Source organism: Triturus cristatus, chromosome 5_1 (genome assembly GCF_964204655.1).
Source record: "Triturus cristatus chromosome 5_1, aTriCri1.1, whole genome shotgun sequence".
Taxonomy (NCBI): Eukaryota; Metazoa; Chordata; class Amphibia; order Caudata; family Salamandridae; genus Triturus; species Triturus cristatus.
The window spans coordinates 390,367,210-390,386,500 of record NC_140587.1 but is presented as its reverse complement, the minus strand read 5'-3'; the positions used below and the strand labels follow the sequence as shown (position 1 = coordinate 390,386,500).

Genomic DNA, 19,291 nt, shown 5'->3' with positions numbered 1-19,291 from the left:
GCAGCTGCAGTTTAAATAAGTGAAACAGGAATTGACTTTTCTTTCTTCTGATATAATTTTCTAAAATGAAAAGCATTCAGCAGAAAGGAGATATTCATGGCAACAACATGTTTATTTTTGTCCACACTCTACAAGAAAAAATCACTCCATGATTCAACACAGCATCTTTTAATCTTACTTACGAGAATCTAATCCAAATATCTGTTGTTAAAAATGATGAAATGCCTTTTGGTGTGTTAAATTTCAAAGAACAGATTCTTTTTGTATTCTTCACACCTGAAAAGAACATGAAAACCCTTCTGACTGATGGTGTGACCAGGTATTCTAAGGAACAAAATACCCTCTACTATGCATTAAAGGGATATTGCAAGTCACTTGGACTTCCATGACCTTATAAAGGAACTCAACCTTCAGCTTCACTCCCCTGTATGATCACAGATCTCCTTGGTGACTTGTAACATCCTTGCGATGTATGACAGGGGGTATTTATCCCATATCAAATATGAGGGGCACCATTATATGTCGAAATGTGTCTGTTCTGCATGAACAAGATAAAATATTAATTTCTTAAGTGGGTGAAAGGCACAGGAGGAAACAAATGTGTAATTTCAGAGCTCTTCTGATATTTTTGAACTATAGAAGAAAAGTAATTTTAGCAGCCAAGAAGTTCTGAAAAAAAGTTATACTTTCCCTGTCTAAAGCACCAGCAGATAATTATTATTGGCCTGTCTGCAGTTGGCGTGTCAGAGTTGCTTTAATGAGGTGTCAAATACTGCTCTCAGAGCAAAGACAATGGCTTGGACATGGCAGGATGGCATGGGGAAGGAATGTGACACAGCTTAACCAAAGAACAGTTTAGGGGTATCTAGGAACTTGGCCAACTTAAAAGGGACCAAGGAGAGACTTGTATGTGGAGAAGAATGGTCTTTTGATCCCAAAAATACGTTGGCCTCCTGGCTCTAGGTTCAGTGGAAATGGTATTGGTCCAAACAAGTTTGGAGTATTTCAGTGGGAAAGGACTACCCATTCCCTTAAACAGACCCCAGGTGTGCCAAAAGATGCCTCCAAGGGCAGGGAAAAGTTGCAATGTTGGATTTTACTGAAAATAGTGCACTGTGGGATAGTTTGCAGTGCAGGCAATAGGGTGTGCTGCAAAAGTGGGAAGTCTTGCTCTCGGGATCTCTTTGATCATTAGTCAGGGAGTGTGGAGGAGTCATACTCTTCCACTGACTAGTGAATTGAACAAAAGTTGCAACTCACCCCAAGCATCTCAGGGCACTTTCTGGAGCTGTAGAAGAACAAATGAGCTGATGTCTATAACCTATGAGGAGATAAAGGGCTGGACCTGCTCCCACTTGTACCCAGGACAATGTAGTGGACTTCAATGCTAAGTTGACTGACCTCCTCTGTGGCTACACGGACATAACATTCTTTAAGAGGCCTTTTTCGTGGCATCACCAGTGGACTAGTTACAACTGGAACTGGGCTCAACCTTGCTGGTGGCCTCTGTCAGAGTGCATCCTGGATCCTAAGTGCTGTCAGAGGTCCTGGAAGCCTTAGAAGTGGACTAAGTCTAAGAGGAACTGACCCTGATAGTCTGAAAACTTGGGACCTGGGAAAATTATTGTACTTCCAAGACCTCCGTCAGTGAGACCTTGCAGCAAAGGTGTCCGATTTCAAAGGACTTCATTAGATAAAACCTTAGTCTTGCCTCACTGGATGATTTTGCGCTACAAAAAACTCAGTCCGAAGTCAATAGGTAGAAATCTTGACAGGGCAAAGGTGCAAAATGTGACCGCCCAACGAGAGGGCTTTAGCTGCAAAGGTTGAATTTTCCCACTCAGAGCTTTTTCCACCAAAACCAATGGGTTTAGCAAGATCTCATTCTGCAGCTCCAGCAACCCAGATTGTAGGGGCCTTTGTTGGATACAGCCTGCAACTTTGCCTGCTGAAGGGACTAAGACTTAATCAGACGGTTAAAACTTTGATGGCCAACTTGATGTATCTGACCTGCACCCAATTGCAGTCGGCCTGAAATTGTGCCTTTTTGACGGTCAACCTTGAACAGTGGCCTCTGATTGGTGCTCTACTTTTTCTTGGTGATTTTTGCCTTAAAACTTTAACCCCTTGCATGCCCGCCCCTTTCCCCGCCCAGTGCCGCGCTTTGTATTAGCGGGCGGAGTTCATGACGAGCTGGACTCGTCATGGGCACAGCGCCACCGCAGCCCATGACGAGTCCAGCTCGTCATGGGCACTGAAGAGGTTAAAAAGGCATCACTGGTCCTTATGATTGGATTTTTGTTTTTCAGTGTAATTATCCTGACTACACTTTTCATATTTAGTACAACTTGGCCGTGGGATGTTTCTTGTGTTGTGTTAAAACTGGTTAGTGTTTCTAAATCCTTTGCACTTTTAAGTAAGTTAGGCCTGTGTGCCCTGTGCCATACCAACCAGGAGTTGCCACCATGTTTAAATTATTGAAACTTTGTGTTTTGTCTTAAAATATTTTTGAAATTATTATTTGGATCGGACTTGCATCCTCCAGAACTAAAAAAAACAATGTTCTTACACATTCTCCCCACACAGAGGCGCCAGAACATAGAAGTGAGGTTATAAAACACCCAGAAATATTCAATAGGCCACTACAGGAATTCCATATTGGCAAATGGATGCTCCCAACATGCAAAATAGTGTTAAACACATATAAGCACCATTGCTACAAACAAAACTTTAGACAGCCCACCTACACTCAACCATTCGCAGCAGTGCGCCTACGTAATCTACATGAAAAAACAATGCTATCCAAACAACTCCATGTATACATTACGTTATTCAGACCAGCCTACTCATTCAATAATAGTAGCTTGCTTTTTTGTAATGCTTCATGCTTCACCTCGCCATTACTAAACGCCTTAAATAACTCAATGTTATTGTACTCAGGGGCTTATTTAGAAATTCTTGCCCCACTTGTATGTCACTTTTTACCATATTAAAAGTGATGCTCCGGTGGCGCAAGCGACTTGTAAATAAGCCCCTCAGTTTGCTGAGATTGGAAGAATCAAAGATGGACTTAGTCTTGAGAAGTCCCACCACACCACATTTCCATGCCCACTTTGAAATAAATATAATATACTTTAAAAAGTGATGCTTTCTAACAATACAACATATCACTAACTCATACCAATAACTGAAAAAACTGAAGAAATTATGCAGTCCATTCATATCCTCTGGTGCACACCATGTCTTCACAACTATGCATCTTGCAATACCAACCTGATCCAATAGCACATCTTTGAAGAGATCCATCATACACATGCAAGCATGTATACAAGCACACAAAGAACCAAACAAACAGATACGCATTCATACATACATCCAAACACACACAACAGAGATACCTTGCCACCATGTCTATGATTAATCACAACCAATAAATGCAAGTTGAATGACACTCAATGCAGCAGAGAGTTTTACCAGACAATACAAATGAAAGAACCATGATATAAATGCTGAGTAGGGCTAACACAAGTTTTAGCACACCAACATAATCTTGCATAGTTCCCGAGTATTGGGCTATACCTTTCAAGTGCAATTCTGTTTTCTGATTCATTTTACGGAAATGTTACTGTGTGTGAAAGAAGATGGGTTTTGCCAAGTGACTGAGAGAGTGCCATACCACCACTTTTAACTCCAATCACTATATTTTTCACATTTATCTGCAGTACGGGCAGATGTATCCACACTATGCGCTGGTGCAAAGGCACAACGTGTTGATTTGTGATTTACTTTCCAGTGCCAAAACTTTTTCTTTGTTCATCAAAGATGCCTACAAGTAATACAAAGCAGTGCCGTGTGTTACTTTGCATTAAGGAGGCATCCCATGGGTGGTACCTGGCTGTTCAAATGCTGTCAAGAATGTTTTTTGATGAAAAGCCCTATCAAGTAACATTTGCAGACAGTGAAATCTGCCTCCCGATACTACGTTGAGCAGCTCCCTCCAATTAAAGCGGCATTAATTAATGTATGCTCCCTCCCAAAGTATGCGATTGATATAGATGACCTTCTAGGAGAGGAAGATTTTGATGCTCTGTTAATAACAGAGACCTGGCTCACGGACTCCTCGGGTCCTGACATTTGGACAGCTGTTCCCAAGGGTTATAAAATAGTATGGAAGGATAGGAATGGGGGCAGGGGTGGAGGGATAGTCATCATTTTTAAAGACTGCTATACCCTGACCCAGTTGCCCCAGGTGAATCTGGAGGTGGAAGAGATACTGGGTTTACCCTTTCCCTCTCTCCTAAACAATCACTTTCCGGGGGCCTTATATACAGACCCCCAGGCATGTCTGCAGGATTTGTATCCGCACTTTGTGAAGTGGTATCCCCTCTGACACTGAGGTACAGACATTGTGTCCTGTTGGGGGATTTCAATCTACACATAGATTGTGATCAGCTAAAGCATAGCCATACACTTATGGAGAGCTGCACAGCCATGGGCCTTGTGCCTACCACTATGGCCGACCCACTCGACTGGGCATATGCTAGACCAAATATTTACTTCCATGCCCCTTGATGTTGATCCTCTCTCTCCTTTGGTCTGGTCTGACCATATTATGCTTAGGTTCAGATGGCCTAAACTCAGTAACATCCTTTTCAAAGAGAGCAACTTTCCCCGCACAGACTTACTGAGTAACAAGTTTACTGCTACAAGACCCTCTTTGAATGGCATGATCAGCTATGGAGTGGGCCTGGTTGAGGGCTGGATTGAGTCTGCCTGCCAAGCTCTGGCTCCAGAAGGTAGGACCAAACAGCATCGGTCAAAAGTGCCCAGCCCTTGGTTTACCCCGTCCCTAAAAATGTCTAAATTAGCATGTAAACTTAAAGAGAGGCTATGGAGGATAAACTACTGTCCAGCGGCCAGAGCAGACTATAAATTAGTGCTTGGAAACTACTATAAAGAAATTAAGGTAGCAAAAATGGCCTATTTTGAGGCAAAATTTCTAAAGGCAGGCAATCATTCTAGAGAAATTTTAAAAATTGTGAAGTCTTTCTCCGCGCCTGAAGCTTGTTCTAATGAGAAACCACCCTCTGATGAATGGTGTGAGATGCTCGCCTCATTCTTCCAGGAAAAAATAGATTCCATCCAGGCCAGTCTCCCACCACCTACGATGGGATATGACACATCAGGCCCTGCCTTAGAAGTGTGCAATGATCAGGATATATTTAACTACAGCCCACCCTCCATTACGGATATATGTTCATTGAAATTTTTTGACCCAATCTCTCTGGAAGACTCTTTGAGGACCATAATCCATCCATGAACCAATTATTAAACTCCTCCCTCTAGTCTGCCACGGTTCCCACTAAATAGAAACAGGCAAAGGTTATTATATTGCTAAAAAAAGGCCCAGGCTAATCCCTCGGACCCTGCCAGCTATAGGTCTATCTCTTTCTCCCGGCCTTTTCAAAGCTCCTAGAGAAACATGTAAACCAGCAGCTATCTTCCTTTCTTGAAAAAAACTGCCTACTTCACCCTAGCCAGTCAGGCTTCGGACCTAACCATTGCACACAAACAGCTCTACTGGAGGTGGTTGATTCCATTCGGGTGAGTCTGGAGGCAGGCGAGAGAGCATTGCTGATCTTGTTAGACCTATCGGCTGCTTTCGATACGGTCTCTCACCAGATGCTCCTGTCTCGGCTGCACGCGATTGGCATCAGGGGTCTGGCCTGGAAATGGCTGGCATCTTTTCTCGAGGGGAGGGGGCAGGAGGTCTGGTGCCATCCCTATTTGGCTGCATCTCGTCTGTTCAAGGTTGGAGTCCCGCAGGGTTCAGCCTTGAGTCCGACCTTATTTAACATCTACCTAACACCCCTGGCTGTGGTGGTTGAATTGTTGGGAGCCAAAATTGTGTCCTATGCAGATGACACTCAGCTGCTATTTACGTGGAAGAACAATGAACTCTGTCCTGGTATGTTAATTAGTACCTGCCTCTCAGCTGTTTTCGGGTGGCTCGCTGTGAATCAGTTGAAATGTAATGCAGGGAAGACAGAGTTACTCTTTTTTGGCAAGGGCGCAGAGATACCGCTGCAGGTCTTCTGGCCAGAGGACGCTCCAGCCCCCATGGCGAACTACTCGATGGTGAAAAACCTGGGGTTCAAATTTGACAGCCAGTTGCTATTCCATGCCCAAGTTAATGCTGTACTAGGCACCTGCTTTACTCTGTTGAGTCTTCTGCCAAAATGTCAATATTTTCTGTCGAGAGCTGCCAGACAACAGGTGATTCAATCCCTGATTATATCCCGGTTAGACTACGGGAATGGCCTCTATCTGGGCATGCCTAGTTGTCTGCTGGACAGGCTTCAGCTTATCCATAATGCAGCAGCCCTTACCATCTTTGAGCTCCCCAGGAATGCGCATGTGTCCCACCTTCTGAGGAGTCTCCACTGGCTCCAAGTAAGGAAAAGAGTAATCTTTAAGATTCTGCTCGTTACCCAGAAAGCTCTAAATGGGACAAGATCAGGGTATCGCAAACGCAAGATTTCATTTTATGCCCCACAAAGAAATCTCTGTTCCCCTAACCTACTAATGCTAGCTAACATCCCCCTGATTAGAAAGTCTAGGACAGGGGGCAAGGCTTTTTCTTGCCTCGGAACTTCCCTCTGAAACAAAATACCCCTCCATCTGAGAAACATTGAATCCACACCTCTGTTCCGGAAGAAACTGAAAACTTGGCTCTACTCATGAAGACAGTCTAGGGTTTTGACTGTATGTGGTTAGGAATTGGCGCCTGCAACAAGTGTGCGTGTTCTATTCCTATAGTGTACGTGAGACGTAGCCAACAGGAGGGGGTTAACCCTGAACACCTTAAATTATAGACCAGAGGTCACACACAATTGCTGCAAGCCTGTGCACACGTCAATATTGATTGCAGAATAAGTTCTCTGTGTCCTAAGTTATCTCCAATAATTAGATAACTTATGACACAGAGTACTTACTCTGCAATCAATATTGACGTATGCACAGGCTTGCAGCAATTGGTTCTACTCATGCCCGTAACCTTCCTTCCCCTGCTGCTACCCTTTCAGCTCTTAGCACCAGGACACTCCCTGGAGTAACAGTGCGCTCTATAAATACCCCCACATAGACATAGACAGTGCTTTGCAACAAAAAAATAATGCCTCCTTAAGGCTGGCATTAGCTTGTAGAAACAATTTTATTTCATCTAACTTTTCAAACGTTGCATGTGTGCAGCACTTTAAAGCACACATTCATTGTTTGAAAGGTTTTAAAGTATGTCTCCATAGTTTTTTGTACTGCAAGGTACTCCTCCAATACAATGACTAAGGTAAACATTGCACACTTGCCAGTTGTTATAGGTCAACAGCATGTGCATGGTGCGAGGCAGCTTAAAAGAGCACCAGCCCGCCGGAAGAGAGCGGCAATGCCATAGTTCAGTTGTGTAGATATGGTGCAGTCCCTCCCTCTCCTTCTAGCACAATGCAACACAGCATCAACTGCAGTAGAGGTTAGGAAATCTTCCTACTATTTCACCTCCATTGTTAGGAAGTGGGGCATTTTGTGTAGGAGAACTGATATTGGAAGCTTGTTAAAAGTGTGACATGCCAATGTCTACTTGTAAATTTGTGTTACATGTGGTATATGTTCATTCAGAACATGAGGTAAGAGCAGCATATAATTGTGGGATTGTCCTACAAATTATACAGTGGTGGTGCGTCCATTAGGGCGCTGGGGCGTTGCCCCACTACACACAATCGGGGCGCTGTCAGTGTCACTAAATTAACCTAAACAGTTTAAGCTAATTTAACTTACTCCACTTGAATAATTAATCCGGGCCGTACGGTCACCGGGCCATGCCTGAGGCAGTCAGGCGTGCAATGGCTCTGAAGGCGGTGGGGCACGCTCTGGCAGCAGGTTTGACTGACACAACAACATGCAGCAAGGGTCAGTGGTGGTGGTCTAGCGCAGCAGCAAGAGAGTGCGCATGTTCAGTTTTGGGCTGATCATTTCTCCGACCAGCCCGAACATGCCCACTAGGCAGCACATTAGGAGACTGAGGGTTTTTCATGCTGCAGCCCCCGGTCTCCTAATGAGCGGGGAGTATCCCTGCTCAAACCAATCCTGGCGCTGTTGGAGCAGCGCCTGGATTGGCTGAGAGGCAAGCGTCATTTGCCATTGCCAGGCCTCTCCGGCGCGCAGTCCTGAGCATTGGGCGCCGCGTGTGGGTGGCACTCTGTAACCGAGCATGACCAATCACTGTCATGGCTTATGAAGCCATGCAGACAGTGATTGCCCATTTCTGTGCTGAAGCAAGCGTGACTGTGACGGTGATGTCGGAGCAGACCGCACCACAGACACCTCGCGTTCAGTGCTGCTGCTACTGCCAGACAGTGTCTACTGCTCGCTCGTGCTTGGGTCACCTCACCTCAGCGGCTTGATTTATTTAATTCAATCATCACTGAGTAAGTAAAGGTAAGAGACAGGTAGAGGGACGTGGCATTTTAACTCCTGTTTTCTGTTTCTGTCATAGAATAACTGGCCGTATTACATCTTTGCTGCAATCCTCGACCCCACACTGAATACCCAACGAACAGCGAGTGCCATCGGTGTAATTGCTTGTTCTCACTATGTCAACACTCTTACAGCATTTTCCAGCATTGCCATCCGCTGCCGTGCAACTATTCCACACGCCGTAACGACCCCACTGTGTTCCATTGCCATCGCTAGCCGTAAAATTTACTAGAAACTGTGAAAGAGCGTGTTGTGCATAACGAGATCAAGGATTAGACAAATCTGTACTCACTTTCAGGTTAGGAAGTCCCAGTCTGAGGCAGCAGAGGCAGTGGGAGACTTTAACATGAGGACAGTTTTCAGTAATTGCTTGTGGTGTGGCTTTCTGTTCCCATTAATGTGGCACCGTAGTCTTGCTCCCCTTACCCTTGCTATTTCTCCCATTCCTGGTTCCCTAGGATTAGTGGGATTAGGCAGGTTAGATTTCCCTTGCTTCTTGTTCGTGCAATGCCTCCACCTGAAGTCTGAATTACCTACTGAGCCTGTCTGTCCTCAGAGATCTGAGAAGCAGACGAGTGGCACCTGCGTGTCTCTCTCTCTCTATCTCTTCCGCAATTCTCCCCAATAATCTTCGTCTGTTGTGTGTGTGTGCGTGTGTGCGTCCGTGCGCATGCGTGTGTGTGCGTGTGTGTCAACAGAGTGAGCAGAAGGTCTGGGATTCTCGAGGGCATTGACAGAGTGCCAACAGACTCTCAGCCCTCCCCACTGCAACACACTGCAACAGAATATAGATAGGGGCGTTGGTAAAGAGCCCTGTCCCATAGAGAAAGCGATATATACTGAGTTTTGACAGGGACAACGTCATTGGTGTGGGATAACAAGGACTGCCCTGTCACCATCCACTTTCACTTGCTGCCTCTTTCTGTCTCCCTTTACCGTCACTCACTCCAGCTTGGAAATACCCGCTGCGTTTTGCAACTTCTGTTCACTGTCTCTTGGCGTTATGCTCATCACTGTCATCCCATTACAACTTGCTGACAAGATGCCCCTCATCACCTTCTGCACTCTGCTGCACTTCCCTCTCTGCTGTCCACCTCCCACTTGTACTGTCTCCTTCATGTTTTGCTAGCCAGTCTGTCTCATTCTTAATGCCACACTGCACTCCAATGTAATTAAATTGCCTCTTTGTTTCATTCCACTTCTGTCATCTGTTGCCCTCACTGCTCTCCACTTCAGTCACTAACCACTGCTTTACATTCCATTCACTGGGAGCATTGCCACCAAGCACTACTCGTCAATGTCCTAATCTGCCCAATGCCGTCATCTATGGCTTCTTGATTTGCTCTGTCATGCCTTGTACCTCGCTTTCACATTGGTGTTTGGTAGATCGAAAGATGATGATTTACTAATTCGTGGGCAGAGAAAAATGTAATACAGTATAAAGGCAGAGAGAGGTGAAGTAGAGAAAGGTCAGGCAGAAAGAGAGGGGAAAGGTATAGGGAAGCCGTGGAAGACAGCAGGAGGTAAGAGTAAGCTGCAGTGAGGTAGAGAAGGTGTGTAATGTAAAAAAGATGAGCAATGTAGGGAGGCTGCGGGGCATATCATCAAGGAGGCGATATAAAATTATCGCCGCTTTTGCGTCCGTTTTCGGACGAAAAGCGGCGATAATTTTATTGCCTAATCAGCAAGGTCAGTAGGTCACCCTATTGCGTGAATCCTTGCATTACCGCCCTTTCCCCCAACGCCCATCTTTGCATCTCTAATGAGATGCAAAGTGGGCGTTCCTGCCCTGGCATAACTGGAGAAATGTCGCTAAGCGACATTTCTCCAATTATCAATGGGCACGCTAACCTGCAGAGCAACAAGCAAAGTAGCGATAACCTCTGTTATCCCTACCTGCCTTACACCTGCTTCAAAACTGACTTAGCCATGATATCCTATGTAAGGTGGATATCATGGCTAAGTCTGCCCTGCCCTATAAACAAGCTATCGCCAAACTTTGTGAGATTATTGATGGATTTCCAGCGATAATCTCACATTTGGCAGTTAGCTTTTGAGATAAGCGTTGCTAATAGCACGCTATCTCAACGATAAAATTCCACGTTACCCGGCGATAATTATCCTAGCGCTAAGTGCGCTTAGCGATAATTATCGCCGGTGCTTGATGATATGCCCCTAAATGGCATATTATCAAGGACGGTGTTAAAAATATCGCCGCTTTAGGGGCAGGAAACTGCCGCTAAAAGCGGCGATAATGGGCTTGATAATATGCCGCAGAGAATTCCCATAGAAGCCCATGTTCTGGTGTGAACATGGGCTTCTATTGGAATTCTGAAGGGCATATTATCAAGCCCATTATCGCCGCTTTAACGGCAGTTTCCTGCTGCTAAAGCGACGATAATTTTAACGCCGTCCTTGATAATATGGCCCTAAGATGATAAAACAAGGGATACGTGAGATAAAGAAAGCGATATAGGTAGGGAGTAGACTGCGTTGTTGACAGAGAAAGAAATATACAAGAGAGGGGGATAACATTCTTGCTTTCTGAAATATCCTTGAAAATGCACCATTGTGCCGCTCTTTTTTCAAAATTTCCTCGGGGGGGGTGAGAACCCCCAACCCTTCCTGATATGTTCGGGCTTGCTCGCTACGCTCACTTTCCACAGTGTACCGCACACAAATTTTACGCCTTAGCATTTTCAAATGTCACCAGCCACCACTGAAATTATATACTAGTCACACTGCTCTGCATTACATGTCACACCTAATATGGTTAAGTGTCACAGTTCGTAGAGTAAGAGTACATTTGTCAGGTCAATTATTGTGTGACGAATTAATCACCGACTGATGATTGATGCTACATGCGCTATAATCATCTAATTTGCCTGCGCGTTATTTAACCAACACTCTGGATGCGAGTTATAGTTTATGGGAAATAGCGAGTTTTCCAAAGGTCATTAAGAGTGTGACATGCAAACACTTTTTTGTGGATGTGTGCAACTGCAAGATGCGTGACGTGCTTCCTTATTACGTTCGTGTTACGTTTTCTGACCACTCTAGGGAAATGCTGCGAGATGGGGAGGCTTGCGGGTGCTGGCAGTTCATTGAGAATGTGGCACAGAAACAGCTGCTTGTAGAATTTTGCCCAAGGGCCGTTTCTTGAAGAATATGCCCTCGAGAAAAAAATGTCACGCATAACTGTGCCCTCGAGGCAGCCAGATTTCTCTGCTTTGTGTGTTTTAGGTGTGAAATCACGTGCCCTGATGTCTAAATGACACAAAAGTATAGTTAACATTTTTCATCCGTTATCGTGATATATCAACTTGGTCCTTTTTGAAAATACGTGGAGACAGAGCGTGACATGATTCAAAGTTGAAATCAGGAGCAACTTGAAATAACATGCACTAACGGACAGGGTCGGATTGATCTGTAGGGCAATCTGTCAGTGCCGGTCTGACAGGTCAGTATGTGGGCTGGATGCTTGGCTGTTTGTGGGCCTGCTTGATGGTCTGGCAGGCTTGTTATTTGTCTGGGATTGCTACAAACGTGCCTGTAGCACGCACGAATACGTGCAGGTGCCTATATCTTGCAAAACACCTGTGCAGCGTGTCTTTACAAGTTCAAAACTGCCCTGATTTGCTAATGTAGGCCACTTTATAGCTACCTATTTCTCTAACGTCGGGCACTTTTACTTTATTGTTTCCGAGTCTTTATTCTGTCCCAGTTCGGCCCAGCCAGCTGATAAAAAATGTAATATGGGCAGATTCCCCACTAATGACGATTGAGGGCGTCTGTGCAAACTGATGATCAGTCTCATAAATCACATCGAGAACTCTGCACCGGTGCAAACAGGGGTGCATTCACATTTTTCACGTTACCCTTCACAGCCACTGTACATAACTGTTACACCTTGTCGAGGACGGTAAGATTTGGCAAGTTGTTAAAAGTCTAACATAGGCTATGTCCTTTTTCCTTCCCTTTCCTCTTCTTTCCTCCACCTGCCTCTTCTATCGTTCTCTAAAATTGCATAAAATGCCATTGCTCTTTTCATACCTAAGATGACTTAGATGCAAAGTATTTTGAATATGTGGTAAAGCCTTATGTGATATTGATTCACATCTTTTTCAGCTTCACAATGCTTTTGTTTGGAGTTTATGCTACTTCTTCTAGAACCTATTATTGGATGCCTTAATGCATTGTATTCTATTTATTATGCAATAAAGTATTCCTAAACAAAGAAGACAAACATAACAGAACCTTTTGAATTGATGATATTGCATATAAATGCGGATTACTTGTTAATTTAAATTGGTAGTCCTATGACGGAAACAGCATGTAGTTCCCAATTGGCAATTATTTCATTGCTGTTCTCACTTACGTCCACCAGGTGGTGATAAAGAGTTAGATTTGGACTGGCAGAAAACAATTAGAAAAAAAAACATACAGGCTGTAGAAATGGCTTAGCATAATTAGGAACGATTTAGAAGGCCAGCACAGTCTCACAATTCGTAATTGCAGCATTACTTGACAGGTGCAACTGGAGCTTAATTGCAGAGCACCATCATTCCAAGAGGCATTCAAATAGATGTTGGAAAATATTTTTCACCCAGGTAGGCGGCATATATCACGTTGACATGCAGGAGACAGCATGGCAGATAAAAACACGGAGTGTGACCTTTCCAATTTAGATATAGATACAACTATCTCACACTTCCCCTTCTGCTCTATGATATCGTCCGTATTCCAATGTTAAGTGACGTAAAAAGGAGAGGATGGCGATTGTCATTGTCCTTAGTTCATGATAAAGAGTAGATAGAAAACATGTACGGATTGCTTTACGTTAACTGATGGTTTAAGGTCATGTTCTTGTCTGCCAGAATAGTTAGAATGCAATATTTTGCATGTAGCTGTCTTCCCACCTACCATGTTAATTGATTGATTACATGTATTGATCCTTTAATTGAAAGTTTTACAGTTAAAAAACTTTAGAGCAACGCCAGCGGCACAGAACTTCAGAGATGCTGATCAGTTCTTAAAAAACATTAGTGCAATGCACCAAGTGCAAATAGTAGCGAATCCAGACCCAGCAGGGCATATAGACAACAAATGAGCCAGTCTGTACTTAGCACCTGTGCAAATAAGTGAACATATTTTGTCGATTATCAAAAGTCCAGAAAGGGCTTTTAGTTTTTAAAGTGCTAAAGGTACAAAAAAAGTACAATCTCACAGGTATGGAAAAAATAATAAACATATTAAAACATTTAGGTTGCATCTATTTTCAAACATTAAAAAGGTTCAAAGAAAGTGCAATCTCACAGGTATATAATAAATTATGGACATATACAAAAATGTAGGTTGCAGCTATTTTCAAAGTTCAAAGCATTGCCACATTTTTAAACACTAGTATACAGAAGGAAGCGCAGCCTCTTGAGTGTAAGGGCCGGATCTGTTTGTGTGAAGAGATTAGTCATACCATCTCCTTCGCTAGTTCAGTTCTCTAGTTCAGTCAAGCCTTGGTCTTTGCATTAAAAAGCACGGCAGTCCCTTTGCTTCCTTTCTTACATCCAGGGTTAGGTGTTGCATCTGGATCCCCCTGTGGCTAGGCTGTTGATATGTGACTTGGACTTGCCTGAATCCCAGCATCTGGTTACGTTTCTCCAGGTATTTCACAAGTCTGCCGCTTAGATGCATGTATGTCCCATTGAGCAGGCTAAAATTGCTGTCCTGCAGCTACGCAGGCCTTTCTGATTCCAGATGGGTCTAAGAATTATTTTCCGATCTTCCATGTTGCCTTTGCAAATGCATATCTGTTGACTCTGAGTCTCAGGGGCTAGACCACTAAGTCTGCATAACCCGTCATGTTTGCTCACTTCCATAGGGGGAGTTGTGAGTGTGACTGCAGACATCCCATTCAGAATTTCATGAAAGCCCTCTTAAGTTTTGGTTTAATGTCTATGCCCAGAGATGATTGGGTAGTTAACTCTGTGTAAGATGACAAAGTAAGCCAGGCGTGCTGTCTCTTGGCATAGAGCTTCCTATCTGCTAGTAGCGAGCGGATGTTGTTTTTATCAACATTTGCTTTGATTTGATGATAGGAGCTGAAGTATTCCCATTAGTCTAAAATACCAAGGGGCATATTAACAAGGTGGCGTTATGAAATTATCACTGCTTTTGCGTCCGTTTTTGGGTAAAAAGCGGCGATAATTTAATCGCCTTATCAGCAAAGACACGCTATCGCGTGTTTTGCTGACTTAGCGCCCGTTTCCAGCACGCCTGACTTTGCATCGCTAATGAGATGCAAAGTAGGCTTTGCTGTGAAACCAACCAGGGAAACTATGGCGAAGGCAGCTTCGGGATATTAACAAGAAAGGGTAGCAATTTTTTAAATCGCGTTAAGTATGCCTTAACGCAGGAATTTAACGTCTAAGACATACTTAACATGGGGGTGGATTCTGTGGCTGAGACCGCAGGCCCTATCATCTAGGATATCGCCTTTTCCACCATGGAAAACGGCGATACCCACACTATCTCTGGAATTTTTATCGCTTCGAAACAGCATGCGCAACATTTTGCAGAACAGTGGGCTTCAGTGCTTGCACCGGCTTTATACCGTGGTCAGGTGGGTTGGGATAAAACATCTCCCCATCACAGGATTCCATTGCGGTCCATGCCACAGGCACAACCCCAATATCCCATCCACAGGGAGGCAAAGGCTCCTGTAGCGGAAATACTAGACCAATTGGAGTATCAAGGGGTAATTGAGACATGCGTGTCACCGATGAATAACCTTCTTTTTACCGTAACCAAGCCAGACGGGTCGGACCGCATAATTTTGGATTACCGTCGTTTAAACTCTAATTGTCGGGTGAATGCGGTACAGAATACCCATAGTTCAGCCCTAGTGGACAGTCTAGTTCGGAAAAAATATAAAACGACCCTAGATATATCCAATGGCTTTTTTAGCTAATATCTGTCCCCCTTGTGGACAGCTTTTACACATAGCGGCAAACAAAAACAAATTAAAAGGTTAGCGGTGAGCTATAAAAACAGCCCGGGTGTTTTTGCCGCACCTGTGGTCTTATTGTTAGACACAATTGAACCTGATGCGTATTCGTATGTAGATGACATTTATCTCACAGACGACGAGTTATATCCGCATCTTTGTCGGGTGGACCGCATCATAGTGGCGTTTGCGGACTACGGATACAAATTTAATTTTGCAAAATCACACATTGCTGAATTCGCAGTGTTGTTCTTGGACTACAAGATCAATAATGAGGGACGCGGATTGGCAATGCACTTCCTGGAAAAGTGTGCACATTTACGTCCTCCTACAACCCTGAAAAAATTGCAATCTTTGCTGGGTTTCTTGAACTTTGGTCGTACTTACGTACCAGAGTATGCCCAGCGTATCAAGCCTCTCTATGCTTTGATACAACCAACATTTGCGAAAGCATGCTGGCTTCCGGAAAATACAAATATACTGTAGTCTTTGCAGTCTGATTTACTTGGCTCTGAACTGTTGTTATCTCATGACAACCATACTAACCTGGTGGGAAGAATCGTCCCAGGAGCGGTGGGTTTTAAATACTTGACGTTTAATGAAGGAGACACAGTTCCTATTGCTTATAAGTCACACTTGTACACTTAGGCAGAACTGAGGTTTTCCTCAGTCGAAAAAGTCTTGACGGCAGTCCAGATGGCGATTCTGAAAGAACGTGCCCTGGCACAAGGAAAGCGCATGTTGGTGGTAACACCATATCCTGCTCTGGAAGCAGTGACAAAGGCGAATGTTCCTAATTCCAAAGCTTTACATCCACGGTGGATACAATGTGCTACATCGTTGACATCTCCAGATGTCACATTTATCTATGATTCCTCGTTACAGACTCAGGAGTCACTGCAATATGAATTGGTTAATCCAGCTCCTCTGTCTATGCACCTGCTCGAGGAATACCATTGTATCATTTACACTGACGGTTCGGTGCAACCGACGATTGGATCTAAGTATTCTTATTCTGCAGCCTGTGCGACTGTGGCTGGTTCCATAGTGATCGGCGAGTTTAAGTCCAGTGTGGTTCACATACGGGCCCTCGACGACTACTGCCCAATGGAGTTTACAGATCCTAATGTGACCACTTTGATTGTAAGCGATTCCTTTTACTGTGTACAATCTTTTAATGACAATTCATTCTTTTGGTCTCAAAATTACTACCGTGATTCCAAAGCAAAGACAATTAAGCATAAAATGCTATGGGTTCAAGTGGCAGAGCTGAAAGAATGCCACCCGCTCACACAAGTAATTCATACTCTTGGCCACCAACATGTAGGAGTATACGAGGTTGGTAACAGCTTGGCTGATGAAGCAGCTAAGTCAGCAGTGGACACGTGCTTAGTAGCAGCAGTTACAAGATCCATGAGTAAGATTGATGATGACATCTTGGAAGCTATAGCTGCTACTGAGAAGGGAGGTAATTATTCAAAAGGATTCCCTTCCAAATACTCTTATCATTTAAACCCTGATAACGTTCCCTATGTGACAATTAATAACGTTGGTGAGGTTGATTCCCAGCAGCAGTTACAAGATCCATGAGTAAGATTGATGATGACATCTTGGAAGCTATAGCTGCTACTGAGAAGGGAGGTAATTATTCAAAAGGATTCCCTTCCAAATACTCTTATCATTTAAACCCTGATAACGTTCCCTATGTGACAATTAATAACGTTGGTGAGGTTGATTCCCAACGCAGGCCGTAGGCTTACACTGAGAATCGCAGCACACGAGGGCATGGCCTTGGCGCATGCTGGTGTGTCTGCTACAGTCAGTATCTTGCAACAACATTACTGGTGGCGTGGCTTATATAAACAAACACGTACTTATGTGCTTTCTTGTGACATTTGTCAGCAAATCAAGCCGTCTACTGTGACTCGTCCACCACAAACACCATTATGCAAATCCAATAGACCATTTGCTTGTGTTTATTTGGATCACTGCGGTCCATTTTCTTCTGATACTGCCTGTAAATTCATCCTAGTTGCAGTTGATTCATGCACACGTTTTCTATGGGTTTGGCCACAACGCAGCACTGACGCTCGAACTGTAGTCAGGGATTTGCGTGTCTTTGTGGGAATTTTTGCAGTGGGCACCTTACATTCGGACCAGGGTCCAGCGTTCGCCTCTAAGGCATACAAAGAATCCATGCGGCCTTTGGGGGTGCAGGTCAAATTTTCGTCTCCATACCGGCCTGAGGGTAATTCTGTAGTGGAGCAAATGAACCATGACTTAAAGCAATCCTTAACGGCTAGAGTCCTAGGCACTGGCAGGAACTGGCTCGCTCATTTGTATAGCGTACAACGTGCACTTAATAATCTCCCTAGAAGACCTCTGTGTGGGCGGACCCCTTACGAATTGCTCTTTGGCATGAAAATGTTTGTGCCAGACCTTGATGGTCTAGACTTGGTGGCTGCAGCCGTCCCTTTTGACGTAGATGAACATTGTGCTGTATTACAGAACCTACAATACACAAGAGACAGTCTTGTAAAATAACATTTACCTGCTGCTGCTGATGGTGCACTGCAGATTCCAGTTATCGGCTGGCTGCCTAAAGTTGGAGAACTGGTTCGAGAGAAGGTGGAGAACAAAAAAGAATTTGGTCCATCATATCGAGCTCCGGTTCCAGTGCTGGGCGTGCAGAAAACTCGTACAGCAATTTTACCACCACTTCCAGGTCGCAAGGACAACAGATACGTCTCAATTGACAATGTCAAGCTACAACATCTGGCCGATTCTGAATAGTTTGCCACTGGCTTCATCGTATGCCTCTATTCCAGGAAATCCTGACACTGCCATAGAGATGGACTCTGTTGCTAATCCTTTGCTGGTCCAACAGTCCACAGCTGCCAATGAAGAGCCAGATTATACTTACCCTATAAGTGAATCTTTGCCTGGATTAAATGCAACAGACAGGAACGAGTCGCGTTTTTCATTTGACTCTCATTCAACATCGACTTTGACTTCAACAAAATTTGCAATTTTTCTCTCCTGGTTTAAACACACTTATTTGGTTCCCCCTTGGATATATATTTGGCTTGTGCTCATCCTTATTTTTCTATTTATGTCCATTGGATTTGTGGCAGTATTTTTTCTTTTTATCAATGAACACTACCTTAAAGAACGCTCTGCGGTAGAACTGGTAGATGGAACTTTGGCCCCGCATTCTTCATCGCACATCATGAAGAGGGACCTGACTTCCGTCAACATTACGGCCTGGCCAGTTACGGATGGCATAGTGTGGGATACAGTCTCGTTTCAAATTCATGGTCCGACAGAGATTGTTAATGTTCCAAATGTACTTCGTGTCTCAATGGGTGATGTGGTTAAATATAACATACGTTCGGATGACTGGGATGTGCGGGCAATACAATTTCTGTTTTCCGATTTAAAATACTAAGAAGCACTCGATGCTGCAGACTTGTATTTGAATTCTGCAAATTATGCTGACTTATTTTGCTATCAGCATTACGGCCACCATTATTTGCATAATGCAACTACTTTTAGAGCAGTTTTTAATTGCACTCAAAGGGAACATTGCCTCGCACCAATAGGGAGTTCTAATATCCTGTTGGATAAATTTACATATTTAACGAGTTTTGATAAGTCAAACCCTGGATCTTACTATTTTAACTTGAATTCTAAATCAAATACGAAAGTTATGCTTACCCACACTAAATTGTTATACTCTGATTCCTTCATCCTTAAATT

The 19,291-nt window shown here is 44.0% G+C and overlaps 1 protein-coding gene across 1 annotated transcript in view; it reads right to left on the bottom strand.

The window, feature by feature from the left end:
- Nucleotides 1-19,291, bottom strand: part of LOC146830921 (uncharacterized) — a 250,207-nt gene that overhangs the window by 99,478 nt on the left and 131,438 nt on the right. The gene's annotated exons all lie outside the window — the stretch shown is intronic.